The following is a 16,665-nucleotide window of genomic DNA, read 5'->3' on the forward strand; positions in this document are numbered from 1 at the left end:
GGGCGAGAGCACTTAGCAGTGCTGTTCCATCAGCAGGGAAGCCCCAGCTGCCCTTGAGGACAGGGCAGGAGCAGAGGGGTCGGTCAAACACAAGAGAGAAGCGGGAGGATGGAGAAAACCTAGAGCAGGATTGAAATTGAATGGACCAGAGGAAGAAGGGAATAAACTGCTTAGATATTGAGAAATTGCTTGCTATTCTGTTTCAGTATGTAATTTCAGTAAATTCACACTTTAAAAAAAAATAAGGTGGGGAGTAACTGCTATAGAATACCAGCATAGGCAGAGCTAGACTGCTCAGTGGTTAATTGAGTGCTGCGAGTAGTTTTATTTCCGAGTCATGCAGTTATACCAGTCCCACACAAAGGGAAACTTTTAGACCATATGTCAAAATCTTCCTTATACAATCTGAATTTTCAAACAGTGACTAAAACCACTCATTGTTAAATTTTCATCTAAGGGACCTTAGATGAAGGTGTTTTTACTGTGAATTCTTTCAGGACATTGTACTAAAAAAAGTTGGGTAGAGTTTGAGCTAGTAGGTTTTTACAGGAAAAAAGCAGTGGGCATTCTGTGATTCCTCAGGCATGGTTTGTTTGCAAATATGATTACTGCCTATCTAATTTAGGATTGAATGGAGAGGAAGAGGTTGTTGCTGATGACGTTAGTCATGACAAAATAAAACATTTCACAGGAGAAGAGTAAGAAGGAAACTTATTTCAAGGTAGCAAAAGCAGCAACTAGATTTTAAGAATCTTGTCCATCTCAGGCTTTGAAACTTCGTCTCAGTCAAGGGGTGTAGCCACTGCCATGTTCTGGTGTGTACTGCCTCCTCTTTTATTACTCAGCACTTCACTTTCACAGGCAGGTGCTGAGAAAACCTAACCCTTACATAGCATTTTGCTTTGTCAAGATCTGAGTCCTTGTTTCTGTGGCTTGTCCTCTCCTAAAAGAAGACGCAGAGATGGTCCTACCTCAGTCTAGTCAATATCCTGCAGGATTTTTTAGCCAGTTTTCTTAGCTGTAGGAAATTAGTCCAAATTCAGAGAGTTGCCTCTCCAAATAAGTGTCTTGACCATCATTAAGTTGTGGAGTACGTTATTTAGTTACCTTTTCTCAGCACAGTGAACAGGACAGACCAGTTCTTGGGTGAGTTGCTCTTCTGGTATGAGGCAGATGGAAATTTTTCTCCTAGCTCTGTTGGTTCGTGTTGGTTTTCCATAGCTGAGAGCGATGAACAAACCTGTCACTTATTTATATGTGTTGGGTTTCTCAGAGGTGGGATGGGTGAGTTTATCAAAATGTGTTTTGTAGAAAATCATTCACAGGAAGAAAACCTTAGTATCCCAGACCAGTGAAGCAGTGACTGTTATCTCAGCCAAGCAGACGCTGCTTCTGTGGCTTAGTGAAGTTATGGTTGTTGCAGGAGGAGTGCGCCAGCCAGAGAAGATGTCATCTAAAGCCCATGGCCTGAAGGTATGAGTATTTACCTGGATGGGGAGCAGAATTTTAGTCCTTGCTTTGACTTGGCTGAAAGCTGGTGGTTAGGTTCATTTCCCGTATTTCTGGCAGATGTGTCCCTTTTCCTGGGGCTGGAGGTGCTTGTTTGTTTGCTTGCTTTCTAAAGCTGATCTTTGTATCCGTGAGGAGACTCGCAGGGTAAATTCATACGTGAATCCAGAGCTTCTCTTCCTGGCCTGTCATGTGGAAAAATGAATGTGTTCAGGCACACTTTCTAGGTTTTTGGCCTCATCTCAGAATGTCTGTGTTTACAGCAGGCCATTTTCCTGTTACAGCTGCTCTCCTTTTGGCTAACTTCCTTCTTAGCCCAGTAGTTTTGTCACTGACCCAACTTAGGAGAAATGTGTTCATAGCTGACAGGCTTCTGGCTATTTGTGGAGTCGCTTCTTTCCCCCCATAATGTTCTACTTTGTATTAGGTCCTTATGCTGGAGGGGAGCCTGCCTGGCATGTTAGCCCCCTTGTGAATGCAAGGGAACAAACTGCAGTTACGTTATTGGAGAGGTTACTGAGCATTTCTTAGTCTCTGCAGTGTCCTTCATTTTCTGCCTGTCTTGCTTTAGCCTAATTAGCCGCCATGTAGATCAGAGCAGGAGGCCACCAGGAAACCGAACGGTTGCTTCAAAGCCTTGTGCACTGTTGTGGTTTCAAAGGGGTGCAGATGACTGATGCTCTGGATTCTGCTGTCCTACAGCCTGCAGCACAGATTGGATCCTTAAGGTCCCACATTTGCTGCAAATTGACCTAACCATCGAGCTATCACTTGTACAACTTACTTACCGCCTTTTCTGTTGGCTAATCCAAAGCGGAAACTACAACAGAAGATAATTCTCTAGAGCTGGCGAGTGCCTATAAGCACAACTAGTGAATCTGTCATCACTTGCTGTGTGAGAAGCCAAAGTTGGCCTGGGGCATTGTTCTTTTATGTAACGGAGGGGAAGTGGCTCTGGTCCAGGTGATCCAGAAGCCTGAGGAGCCAGAGCATCCTGTGATGTAGGCCTGATTAGCTGTAAATAATCCTGGCTCAACTGCCCTGTTCTGTGTCTTTGCCCTTTGCTGTCTCTTCGGGGAGAGGGAGGGGGAAGGACGTGTGTTTCCTAGCTACTAGGATATCTCCTGTGTTTATGTATGGGACTACCTGTACCGTGATCTGTGCAGAACTGGTTTTGGCGCATGCATGGAATGAAGTATGGAGGGAGAGAGTGGGTTTATGAATGCTTGTACAGAAGCATCTGGGTAATTAACTCAGCCATTAGGTAGGAGCGTTTAAATCCTTAAAGACATTTTCTGTGGGAAATGCAGGGTAATCATCTCCTCAGGCACCCAAGAGACATGGTTAGATACTGACTTCTGCCTTAATTGCACATCAGGAATTTAGGTGTTGTTTTTGAGTCTCACGTGGAATAATTTATTCGGTATGGCAAGGATTTAAACCTAGTCTTACTGCCAGGGTAACACCATCATCACTAGGCCATTTTTACTAGCTCATCCATCTCCACTGACAAGCTGGTGCAGTACAGTGAGGGCCCAGGTCAATTTGGTCTTTCAGTGCCACAGGAACAAATGCTGATCAGCAGTGGGGGGCAGGAGCGGACACCGACCCAAGTCACAGAGGGTATTCCAGGATAGCGCTGTTACTCTGTTTCAGGTGCTCTCATGGGAGCATCCTAAGCCTTGCATATTAGTTAACCTTTCCCATAGTTGCTATATGTGAAAGGTCTTTGATCTATGAATGAGCCCAACACATGGTCCTTGCTCACTGTATGTTAACAGCAGAGATGTTATTTTTAGCTACTGAATTCTTTTTCTCCTTCACTATTAAAACTGAAAGACCTTTCGTCCTTAAGACAGGCAACTGTTCACTACGTAGTGTATTTGGGACAACGTGCTACATAAGGCTAACACCTCTATTGGGAACAATTTTTTTGCAAAATGGGCGAGTGGCTTTTTAAATAGCCATTAAAAAACCTAAATAAACCTAAATAAAGTAGTTGCATTTTAAAAAGTTTTAAAAAGAACTGTTATCTTTGGAACATGTAATTTAGAGAACTCGCTGCAGTAATCCTTGATTTAGAACAATTACTGCACTAAAGTACTTGCTTTTTTCCCTGTAAAAACAAAAACAAAAAACCAAAACCAAACCCTAAACCAAAAACCAGACAGGTTTCCAGCAAAGGCTGGGATAATTGGCTGGAATGGAAACGTAGCCAAGTCTTGCAAAACTCCAGTATACAGTTGCCGTTCTCTCAGAGGTCTTTTCTTCTGCCATCTGAGAGCGTTCCCTTGCCTGGTCAATTGTTTTGCTTTTTTTAACGTAATCACTAGTTGCTAGAAATAAACACTGCAAGGACTAATATGCTGGTTACATTCTTACAATTGGGTTTGTGTGCAGTGCATGCTGGTTTAAGAGGAAGCTGTTTTATAACATTTTTAATTATGAAATTTCTTATGCAACAGAGTTTAAGGGTCGGTTTATAAACAATCGAATCGCAAAGCTTCCTTAGGCAGTAACTCACCTATGTAATTTCTTGTAGCTCAAGCTTGACTCAGTCCAGTCTCACACCAAACAAGATTCAGGAGCTAGAATACAAGGTATGCTGATTCAATGTACAGTCCATAATATTTCCTTTGCAGTGGTGCTTACAAACCATTGGAATAGTTTATCTATGGCTACAGTGTTTTTTTTCCTTTTGAAGTCTTTTAGTAGAAGTCAGGCAGCTGCGTCTGTTTTTCAAAGCTGTGGAATACCAGTCCCTAAACAAAAGGGGAAAGGTGTCAGAGAAGTTGCTGCTAGTGTTTGGGGCTTGAAAGACTCAAAATGCCTGTGTTTTTAGTTTTGAAGCATGCAGAGGAGCTGCTTGCTATTGCAGGAACGTCTCATGGGCACCATTGGCAGTAGGCAGGCCATGCCGGCTCTCTGGATCTGACACCATGAAACCAGGCCCTCCGCAGCTGATTCTGCAGCCAGCTCCAGTCCCTGACTGCGGGATAATTTATACAGCTATAAGAAGTTTAACTGTAGTCTCCTACCCCTTGTCTGGGCATGGACTGCATCCAGAAAGAAGGGAATCCATATTCCTAATCATCAGCTTAAAACCACTGCTGCGTTTGCTAAGATTTCAGTAGGAAACTGAAGACAGAGGGAGGGGTCACAGGCCCTGGTACTTCCACTTGGGCCAAATCTAACTGAGAAGCATAAGGGAGCACCGCCCACTCCTTACTCCTGGTATGAAAACAAGACAAGAGACTTCTGCTCTCTTTAGGAAGAAAAAGAAAGTAATCTTCCAAAGTGACTTTACTTCAGGTGAGCAAACAGCCGAACAGACACATTGCATTTCCTACAAGGGAAGACTGAGCTGCAAGTCTGCAGCCTTAGAAGTGACTGTGCCTTCCTGGGCTTGCTTCTACCTTTGAGGGACTCTACTCCATCAAGCGTGAGCCATTCTAATTTTTTTTTAAGCCAGACAATTGACTTTAGTTTTATTACAAAGCTTTTATTAAAAAACAAATGCTCAGCACATTAACTCAAACTGGAATGACAAAAAAAATAAAATCAGTTGACAGTATTTTTGGCAAAGGCTGTGCCTTACTATTTTAAAAAATGGGTACATCAATGCTCATTTCAACAACTGGCATAAAATCCCACTAACAGGCTAACAAAAACAGATACAAATACAGAACAATTGAAGTAATAATTCAAGTGCTGGGCTTTTTACAAGGAGAAGGGGAATGGGTGAGAAGGAGAACTCACTGCAGTCAGATTTGCTGGATGTATTGCTTATGTTTACAGAGTAGATGATGCAAGACTGACGTGTCTACTGACCAGCTGACTGTTGTTACATTTATTTAGTTCTATAGGACACTGTATTATATAGACTGAGAGGCCACTATTTGTTACAAATAGTTTAACAAAAAAGCCACCTTTATTCCATACAGGTTTTTCCTCTGGCAGAAAACAAAAAAAAAAAGAAAAACCCCTTTTATTTAAAAAGTATTTCAGATTTCTGACGCTTGTTTAAAAGCTCATACCTAGTAAAATATACACCAAAGAAATTACAAACTAAAAGTTAAAATATAAAAGCATTCAAGTTTCTTAAAAAAGCTAAAACCAAAATTGATCCTGTCGCACCATTAAATAAAAAGAAGGTTGAGTGTGTCATCCTGGTCCAGGCAAATTCCATTCCTCGATGTGCTGTATGGGGCAGCTGTGGTCTACGTTAGTCTGTTGGCTGAAGCAGGCAGAGACAGCCACGCTACTTTGTTTGCTGACTCGATACGGACACAGATGAGACGGGGGCTTAAGAGTGCAAGGCAGAGGTGGAGTAAAGACAAAAGCTGCTCTGCTGACCCAGGAGCTCATTTGCTCTATTTATATCGGGGCTGGACCTTGTGATAGTGAGGATTTTGGCAGTGATTGTCTTTATGATTCAGTGTCTCTAGCAGTGACATCAGGGTGAATGACATCCTAGACAGACTCCTTGAGGGTGGTCTGTGTGGATGAAGGACACACCTAGGGTTTAACAAGCTTCCATCTCCAGAAGGGGTCCTGGTGTCGCCGCCTTTGCTTTGCAAGTTGAGAAAGCATTTCTTTTCCCACCTACAGAGAGGGGACAGAGAGAGAGAGAGAGAGTGATAAAGACTATATGAAGCTTTTTTCTTTTTTTTTTTTTAAATCCTTCAGAGAAGCTGGTGATGGGTCACTGTAACTCTATGACACAACTGTATTAGTGGAATGTGTCCTTTGCAATGTCAAAGTTAAGTGCAGAGTATTGCTATTTGCTCTTGCTTGAAGTTTGCAAGAATATTTATGAAGAGTACTTTGGATTGTAAATAGAAGTCCACACCAACTAGAAAGGTGGGGTTTTAAGCTATTTAGACATTCAACATATTACAGAAGTAATTCCCTTTTGTAGTGGATTTAATTTATCGACAATATTTGACCCAGATATCTGTTACAAAACTAGACATCCTCAGGCTCTAGTACTACAGTAGTTGAGGTCAATTAAACTGTTACTTCAGAGCCTTGAGCTCTACTCCCTGCAGAAACAAAGAAATGCTGTCTTCTGTAAGCAGCTGGGTAGAGGAACGTGGTGGGTGAGGCTTGTGTGAACACTGACCCTGCCATGCATCCACATGACGGGGGAGGATTCGTTCTGCTCTTCAGTGGGGTAGGGTACATCTTCCAGTTGCATAAGAGCCATGGGCCTCTTACCTAGCAGTAAAGTTCACTACGATCTTGGAAGAATTTATGTTCTTATAGCATGTGAAAAGGCCAACAGTGCAAGGCTTATAGGTATTGCTCATCCACAGAGGAACAGTTCTTCATCATTAGGTCTCTGGGTTACATCAGCTGACTTACACAATTGCTAACTCAACCATCACCCCTGCCCTTCTGACCCAGACAACTGGGTTATAACAGGGACTCCACCCAAAGATTGTCTAATGAGTCAGGCGTTTTTCCACAGATGGACACATGCTCTCCAGTAATGGTCTCAGGATTATTGGTTATCTCAAAAAATCTACATTAAACGCTAGGCCTCCCGGTACTACTCAGCTGCCAAACAAGTAGAGGGTTCAATGAGCAGACCTTCTGAGAACGACCAGAATTAGCACAGGAATGCAGTTCAGTGGAGAAGGAGAGTGAATTTTCACCAGAAGAAACACAAAATGCTTAGTCACGCAAAGAAGATACACTGCCAGCACCTTGAATCACGCAAGACAAGACAGAACAAGTTTATGAAGAAATGGTTTAAACCACAAGTCAAACTTACGTTAGACTAATCATAATAGATAGACTGCTTGAGCCTGTAAGAGCCACAAGCAGAATTAATCAGCAAATATTACAGCAGCAGTATTTAAACCAGGGCCATTTATAACTGGGCACCCACCTCCCATCTGCTGCAGCTTCCGTGTAAGCCATTACAATGCAAAGCATTTTGCCTGTGCTGGTTTAGTACAGCTCCTGAATAAGGAGTTACACGGGCTAATGTACTCCAGGGTAGAAAGCCTCCAAAACTGACTTTAGTGAGCTCAAGCTGAGGCCCCAAAATCTTACTAAACAAGTTGGCTCCTCATCAGAGGCCACCCACATGACCATTGTCTTAGTGGAAAGGAAAGTTGAGGACACTGAAGAAGTTCAGCTGCAGACTAAGTAAGGTAGAAAGAACAAGCACAAATTTATATCAAACTGTCCTGTATGGCTTTAATTTGAAGGACACTCTCCCCTCACCCAAATACCACCATCCCTGATACGTAATGAATAATTTTCACCTGCTGCTGGTAGCCACAAAAGGACATTTAAAGCCACTCTGGCCTCTTAAACAGCACAGCTGAAAGTCCACTGGCAAACCAGTGGTTTCAACAGAGGTGGTCTGTACTGACTAATTCAGTTCTTATTTCCTCATAAAACCAGCCCAAGACCCAACTAAAAAAAGCCTTCTGAGCTTCCTGCTGCTTTTTTTTTTTTTTTTTATAAAGTAGCACAGTTACCCATAACACATGCGGATCAAAGAGCTGCGAAGGGCTCTACCTTTCCAAGGAGCACGAAAGAGAGGCCAAGCAAACAGCAGAGGAACACTGGGGAGAGCACCCTGCAGCTTTATATTTATTTTGTGCCTTTTCATCCCGGATTTTCAAAGGTTTGGTCCAGGTTGCTCTTCCTGGGAAGGTTTTCCTCTCAGTCTTACATGAAAACATTCAGCTTCCTGTTGAGGAATGGCCTTGAGGCGCCAGGCCAGTAGTTCACAGCAGTCTGATACAAGCGCTGTGATTCAGAGCTACTCCCCATTAGCAGCCAGGAATGTCTACTTCAGTGAAGGAAATGAAATGCTCTTCTGTTGAGATGGTTCCCTGCCTCCTCCCCCCTTCCCTTACCAGCAAGCTGTCTTTGAAGTCAGGAGGTTAAAATAACGACCGCGGCCTTGCTCTGGCCCTCAGCTTTTTCAAACAGCGGCCATTGCTGCTTTCTCAAGCCAAACGCAGCTTTCGCAGCGCCTGTCTCCTTTCCGTAGCCCCTCTCAGAGCCTAATTATCTCCTGCTCCAATAGAGAGTTACTACTGTAATTCTGCAAGGGGACAGGCACAGTGAAGCCCCAAATATTTTTATTTCTAAGCGAATGCTGCAGTACAGCAAATTACACAGTAGCTATCCTGAAAACAGTATCTAGAACCCAGCCTTTCCCCAGCTGCACATTAAGGCTACATGCTGGAAATTGCTTCTACTGCTGATAAACCAAATAATACCTAAAAAATACGAATGATGATGGTGTTGCCTTACAGATATAAAACAGGTCAAATCAGGATTCTTTTCAAGAAACCACAGGCATGTGCTAAGGAGACTGAAGACTTCCCACATCTAAGGCTTCACTGGGGGGCTGTAGCTGAAGTCTCGCCAAGTGAGGCATGCCCTAGCAAAGCCCAATCCACAAGTGAAGTCGGCGCAATCAAAGACTGCAATTACAGCTCCCTGGCTGTGGTTAGGCTTCAAAGAAAGTGCTGCAAGTCACATTTTACATATGTGAAGTCTTGAGCCTGAGCCACAATAGGAGGCACTGTCTGTGCCATTTGCAGTGTACATCTGACTGCAGGAGGAAAGGGGGGGAAAAAAAACCCCAAGCACCTCAAGAAAGGAACAGAAATAAAATTCAACAATAATTCAGGGTAAAAAGAAAAGCCTCACTACTGAAGTGACAAAACTGTATTTCAGGAATCATTACAGTAAAACTAAAGCCTTCTAACAAGCCTGGGCTCAACGGCTGAGGGCAAGAGCATCAGAGAGGGATCAGAAGTCCTCCCCATGCTTGGGAATGAGATGGATTGAAGGATGGGTCTGCAAGGGCCTCGTGCTCCTCCTCTAGTCTTTAACTCATCTCCATTTTTCTAGAACAAGGGAGAGGATTCTGCAGCTTCATCCACGTCATGCTAATATGGAAGAAAAATCAAGCGTGTCTGGGTCGGTACAGGAGTAAGTACAGAGTAAAAGAGAGATGGCTAACCCTTCACAGAAAGCAAGAGAAAGTGAAAGTTTTAAACCAGCTGCTTTTTCCTGCACCTTTCCCCACCATAGGTTGTTTTCATACAGTTGTAAGAAAAGACAAGACTACATACAATGGCAGTTATATGTATTTTAAAAAAAAAAAAAAAAGTCAGTCTCCAAACCTGGCTTTTAATCCAGTACTTCAAACAACATGGCAAACTCAGGGACCCGGCAGCTGAAACTGTCATTTTCTTTTGAAGTCCAAAACGAACGTGTTCAACTTACTGCCAGGGTTTATCCAATACTCCAGAAACTTGGGTATGCAAAACCAGGTCATTATTTATCAGAAAGGTTCACGCTGTTTGTGAAGTCCTTTTGTATTTTCTTTAGCAGCAGAGCTGGAGAGAGTTTCAGGCGCAAGCAGATAGATGCCGGCGCTGCAGTCTGCTCCTCTTCCTGCCCAGCTGTGCCATGGTTTGTGGGGTTAGCCTAAACCAGATCCTTGAAATGTTCTGGGCAAACAAAAACAAACACTCCACAACCTTTGTTGTTTCTAAACAAAAAAAACCCAACAAAACAACACCTCCCAACAAAATGCCAGTCATTTTAGTAATCTGATTTGCTGCAGGGTCCCACAAGCTGTTACAGCACATGGATGGAGAGACCTACGGGAGGCAGGAAAAAGCCCTCTCTGCAAGAGCTGGATACCAGCAGGCAGCAGAGGAAACCTTTCAAGCTGCCTTTGTTGCCAAAGAAATTACATAAAATTGTACCCTAAAACTGTAACAGATACTGCCATGTTGAAGCTATGTCAGTACTGAGTTTTTCTTGGTTTGGTTTTTTTTCCCCCCTTGCTACTGTTAGTCTCAGTCCATTGCTGGTAACAGTGAATGGAGACTCCAGTAACAAATTACCCACTAGTGTTTTAGATGCCCTGAAGTAACTACTGCCGAAAATACCTCTCCACTGACTACAGGTGGAATCTGGAGTCCTAACTTCTGTCCTCTTGTTTGGCCTAAGCTAGGTGCGTTAAAGGAAAAACAAAAATCACCCCCCCAATGAGTCAGAGACCTCTTCCAGAGCAGGTTAGTGTCAGCACAGGAAACGCCCAGGTTATTTTAGGGCTCCTGTTTTGTGCAGCTGAAGTCAGTGATGCCAAAGCAGGTGTGGCTCTTATCAAAGGCCCCCAGTGTAGGCAGCATGAAACTAGAAGCTCTATCACTGAGCTACAATCCTTAAAATGATCCTACTGGAATACCCAGGACATGTTTTTCCCATTGGGGGTGGGAGGGGAGAGAGGTTCCATGTTTATAATAAAAACTCGATTACCTCTGGACAGCCGTCTAGCAGCTTCTTAAAGAGGAATAATATACTAAAAGTGATCTGCAAGGGGGGAAGCAATAGACTTCTCCCCTTTTTGTATCTTTATGGCATATAATAAATATTCAGAAGACTATTTTTAAAATTATTTATTTTATAGATTGAGAGCTGTAAAGAAAGATGCATCAGTTCTAGGGGCACTGAAATTACTACTTCAGTTTTCACCTGCTGTAACAGAAAAGACATGAGGTACTGGTAAAGTAGTAAGTGAAAATTCTTTCAAAAGAAAGAAATACACAGGTCAAGTTTCCTTTGTAGATCATCTTTTCTGCCACAATTAAACATAGGTTAGAATTTATGCTGTACTTTGAAAGACAATCTCAACATTTAAATCTTAATAATTTAAATAGTTGCTTTCATGCAACCAAAGGTAAGTCAGATGTAACCTGGATATCTTCTTGAGCTTCATCAACTCTTCCACACACAAGCATCCACGGAGCAACACTACCAGTCTAAGACAGCAGTACACAGAAACCATTACAGAATTCAAACACATCAACTTCACTTTGATGCAATTAAGTCATCTCAGCAGAAAATCTCTACTGGTCCAAAATGCACAAGCATCCTGTTGTGTATCTCCAAAGACACACATATGGGAAGAAACCCAACTATTCATCAAAACGTAGTGTCACGTAGTGTCAAGGCAAACACACACACCATAAAACTAATTGTTTCTGGTTATTTTGGCAATAATGTTTCGGTTCATGCAATTTCAGGTATGGCTGAAATGAAGGATAGAGGGCTCTTAAAACTCCCGAGTTTAGTTCTTAGTTCTGATGCAACTTAGTATTAATGAGGAAACACGTATCTTTCTTTTGCAAAGAGGAAACAACTTCAGGAATTATGTCTCTCCAGTTAAGCCTCCTTAGTTCTCTTGCCCCCTGATCCCGCTTCTACTGCTGCCTGTGGCAAGAACACTAAGTCAGAGAGATGGTTGCTGGTGCCGTTTCCCTCAGTTGCATCTAGCCCTGCTCACACACTACACCCCAGTGCCAATGACACCTTCACTGCACAAATGCTTCCAACATTTGCTCCTACCGCTGGAACTAACAGCAGAAAGCTGGTGTCCTGAAAGGTCAGGCTAAAACCCATACTGTCTAGCTGGCTGCCAGTCTCACATTTAACTGGCTAGACAGCGGTGCTTCAGCTGGCCCTGCTGTGAGCCTCCTTCCTTGTACAGCTTTCCAATCTGCACGCTTTCAAGATTGTTTATATGGTACAGTCTTAACAAGCAGGTAAAGGATCAGAGATTTAAAAGATTACTTGCATAAAAAGTCTTAAAGTAGAGGATTAAGGAACTGACTGGTATGAGAAGGTTGGCTCTATTAGCAGTGGCTTTTGCAACATCAAATTTAGGCTTTTTGGTTTTGTTTTGTTGTTTTTGTCTTCAGGATGGCTGGTTTTGCATTCATGTATATCAGAAGACCTCTTCAATCTAATCATAATCTCTAAAAGTCGGAGGCAGAGAGAAACAAAACTCAGTGCTAGACTTTGCTAAGCTTTGACAGAATTGCATTTGAATACAAGTCTGTTGAAATTAGAGGACAGATTTCACCCAAGCTTGGTCTCCAGAAACAAATGGGAAAGACTTTGACAACGTCATAACAACTTGCTTTCTAGCTGTTCAGGAATACAGTATCAGTTTCTCATTTTGAAAATTTTCATGTAAATACACTAAAAAATGAAAATGCAATACAGACCCGAGCTGAATGCTAAAATGCTGAGTTTTTCTTCCAATTGGGAATGAAACCACATTTCAAAATCTTACGTTTTCTTTATGAAACAGTTTGTTTCTACAGAGGTTTTCTCATGACCTTAGAATTCTCAATCTGGTGGCAAGTTTACTAAATCCACTAAAATACACCGTTTTCATCCAGAGAAGAATGGTGCACCAGCCGTCAACTCCCTGTCCCCACCCTATCCCACAGGAAGAGTTAGAACAATAGTCGTCCCACTGTTCCTTCATTCTAGCCCAAGCCGCCTACGGCTAACACCTCAGAAGTGAAACGGTAAGGGGTTTTTTAAATCGCTTGTAAATGTGGCTGAGTTCAAACTTCATTAGGCGTCTCTAACTTCACAGCAGCATCTGCAACTTGAGCACCTCTGACAAAATAAACAGGTTCGAGACATTCACCTGCTGAATTCTCTACTTTTGCCCTTTGTCAGTGTCAGTTTAAAACAAGAAATGCTGAAGGTCAGCTTCATAGCTGACCGTGCTACACCCTTTGATTGCAAAAACTGCACTTAGAAAATTTTCCTGTTTCTCTAATCCTGTATCTATCCTGATTGTCTAGTTGAAAGTGTTCTGCTGTTTTTTTATTCAGAAAACCTGTGCTTGGCCTCTACCCTGACTTACCCTTATCCCTCCCACAGTCTCTGCACCCAAAATGGCTTTTATACCCTTCCTTCCATCCCTCCTGCAGTTCACAAGGCTCCTCCGCCAGGCTGGTAAAGGAAATTGGGGAACTCGGTCTGCTCTGCTGCGTCTCTCCCAGCAGGTGTCAGTGCCCTTCTGTACCTGCCACCTAAACGGGAGGCGGCTTTTCTTCAGGTTTGCTCTTCTGACGTTTTTCTTGATGTCAGAGAGCCTGAAAGAGAGGAGGAGGTTTCCTATCTTGCACCCCGGCAAGATCGATGACGTCAGGTCAGAATTAAGTTGCAGGAGGGGATCTGTCTGAGGGCTATACACCTCGTCTTTGGAAATTTCTATGCCTATCTGAAAAAGGCTGAAGTTACCCAAAGTATTCAATAATATAAAAGTTGCAATCCAGCAAATTCTCTCCTGTTCCTTCTGTCCCTCTCGCCTATGCCGAAGGCCGCCGTTCATAGGCAAAACAGGGAATAGGGAAACATGGGTCACACAGGAAACAATCTTTAAAGCAAATGAGGCCATGTCTCTGCACCACCATCACCACACAAATCCTCACACACACTAACTTCTGCGCAAGTCCCCCTGGCTCTGTTTAAAGCTTCTGAGCAGTCAAGGGGCATGGAAAGGGGTGGAGCATTTGTTTAATTTTCAACTACTCCAGAAGCAATTTCAAGAGCACTGGACAAGCCAGGTTAGAAAATGTGCCTCAGAAAGCAAGGTACCACATCCTCTTTGCACCTCCTTTCTGGGGTGCTGGCCAGAAACCCATGGTCAACCATGGCCACAGTCATCAGACGGTTCTTTTCCACAGTATTCTGGCTGTAGATTGGTCCATTTTATAGCCTGCTTTCACAGCCTCACTCCATTTTATTTCTAAGTAATAAGGAAAAGATAATCCTGTCATAAATTGTTTGTTACAACACTATCCAAAAATCACTTCTGCTCCGAAATTTGGCTCTAATTTCCATGTAGGAAGTTTGAAACGTTACAGATAATTCATTGTTTAAAGTTAAACAGTCTTAATCTGATCCTTTTAAGTTCTTCTGATTTCATTGTAAATCAGTATTAGTCAAGTTTTCTCATTTTTGAAAGCTTTGCTAATCTAAATGCTAATTGTCATGGAGTTTTGCAAGCCACAAATACACTTCTCACAGGTTTTCAAATGTCTATTAAGCTTCTCTATCACTCTTTTTAGCCCTTGAAGATATGCCAAAACACGATGTTAAATTATGTAGCTTGTGAGGACTTCCCAATTGCATCCTGCCATATGTCAAATGATGTGCCTTTTATAATTACCGTACATAGCAAGTCATAAGAAGTTAACTATTTCCACGCTGTGGAACAATCAGGAGGCATTTTCGTTAGTACCCTTCTATTTCCTTGCTGATCTAAAAATACTCATGAGATGCTAAAAATCAGCTTTTTTCCTTCCAAATGTCAAATCAGATAGGAAATAGGGAATCTCCACTTCCAACACAGAATTGCTCCCATTTACAAGTCTTCTCGAAGGCTGTGCTTAAAGTAACAAGAAAACACCTACCTTACGGAAAGGCGTGCAACAAGACAATCTCTCCATTGTCCTTAATCTTAGCTTTCCTAATTTCCCCTTCCCTCCTGGCCTCACCCAAACTCATTTTTAGCATTATCAGGTCTTATGCCACTCTCAGTTGATTTCAAAAGGAGAGAATAAATACAAGTTATTTCTTCAACAAATAAAAGTTATTTCAAACATTTTGTTGGGCCATGTCAACTGAAAACAAAATCCTGCTTGGGGACAGTTCCACGACTCTTAAAGAACAGCGACATGCTTTGGAGTACCCCAGGATAATTTAGCAAAGACTGGAGCACCACGTCACAGTATTCCTAAAGCACTCTAATATTAGAGTGGTTTACAAATTGGCCATTCAGCAGGCTGGAGATCACAGAACTCGGCTAAATCCTAAGCAGTGAAGCCATAAGAAGCCTGCTGCTGTGTACAACCCCAGGAAGAGGAGCAACTTAACACTACCACCTTGACTTCACCGCTCAAGTGATGTCCAAGCCAAAAAGCAGGTTAGAGGTCCACCTTAAAAATCAGCTATGTACTGCAGTGTTCATGGACAAAAAAAACCCCACACCCAAAACTTTCACAGTATCTTAAATCATTTCTGTTTGCATGTCTCTTCCGTTACTTTCCTCTGAACATCCCACCACACAACCCTCCCACCATTTCATCCTTCTCACTTACATCACCGTAATTACAGCCCTGGCTGATCTCCTTTGTGCTGATCTCGAGATTCTTTCTTTGGTCTTGCCACCTACTCATTTCTGATTCTTCTCAGATAACAGAACGCTTGTCTCCTTCCCAGACCTCCCACCCTACTTCCCCCTCTTCCTTGCACCATCCATACGAGTAAGAAAGCTAGTGTTTTCCTGTCTTGAAGAGCTCTTTGCGGCACTCACTGAAAGGCATTCCCAAACTTATTATCTCCATCCAGTAAAGACTACAACAGCTCTGCTGTGGGCCTGGTAAGATATTACGCTTGTGGGCAAAACATTCTTTGGATTAGGCTTGCAAAGGGCAAGAGTCTTAACCTTCAGAAGTTTACTTTGAAGTCTGGCTGATTCAGGTTCCCTAAATCATTCTGCGCATTTACTTCCAGCTAGAGCACATCTGTACATCTCCAGTGGAGAGCATTCACTTGGCACGCAGCATTTCGTGAGGCTGCCTACATGCGCGTATATGGAGTCAACAGCACACTCCCTCTTCAGTGGAAGAAGATACCTACTGTTCTCATACTCGGTGTTGTTTTGAATTGCACGAGGACAGAGAGACAGGCATTACCAACAGTTTCCTCACCGTTACAGAGCTTAAGGGGAAGGAAGGAAGGGAAGAAGGAAGAAAGGAAGGAAGAAAGGAAGGAAGGAAGGGGTGAAGAGGAAGAGAGAAAACCTACATACTCAGAACATTCATCCTCTTCTATTTCAACTCATCCTCTACTATGGAAAATGCAAACAGAGAAACTCCCAACAGAAGTAGTTCAGTGTAGGCAAGGCAGTCATCCTTACATTGTAAGGCATCCAAGAAACCAAATATCCCCCAGTTTTTCACTGTCACTTGAACCTTAGTTGTATTCCGATCCTAATCGAGTGCTCTGCATCAATTCAGATGAAATTATGTGTGTTTTGCTTACTAGTACTGTGTTAACATCAAAGGGAAAAATACAACAATCATGGACCTAGGCAACTTAGCTGAAACATCAATTACGTAACTCAAGGTTAAAGCACTTGCTTTTTTTTTTTAATAGGTATAATACTTATGGCAGTTACTGTAACTAATGATACTTTACAGCTACATTTGTTGTGTAGGCTACAGAACCCAAATGCTGCAATCCACATCTAAAATCAGCATGACTCAGGCATATTCCAAAGGGCAAAACTGC

At 42.6% G+C, this 16,665-nt stretch overlaps 1 protein-coding gene across 1 annotated transcript in view; it reads right to left on the minus strand.

Moving 5' to 3' along the window:
• Positions 1 to 5,477: 5,477 nt before the first annotated feature.
• Positions 5,478 to 16,665, minus strand: part of LEF1 (lymphoid enhancer-binding factor 1) — a 69,627-nt gene continuing 58,439 nt past the window's right edge. Inside the window, 1 exon segment of the mRNA XM_009327061.1 lies at positions 5,478 to 6,114. The gene's annotated coding sequence lies outside the window, so the exon portion shown is untranslated.

This window comes from Pygoscelis adeliae, unplaced genomic scaffold (assembly GCF_000699105.1).
Source record: "Pygoscelis adeliae isolate BGI_AS28 unplaced genomic scaffold, ASM69910v1 Scaffold87, whole genome shotgun sequence".
Taxonomy (NCBI): domain Eukaryota; kingdom Metazoa; phylum Chordata; class Aves; order Sphenisciformes; family Spheniscidae; genus Pygoscelis; species Pygoscelis adeliae.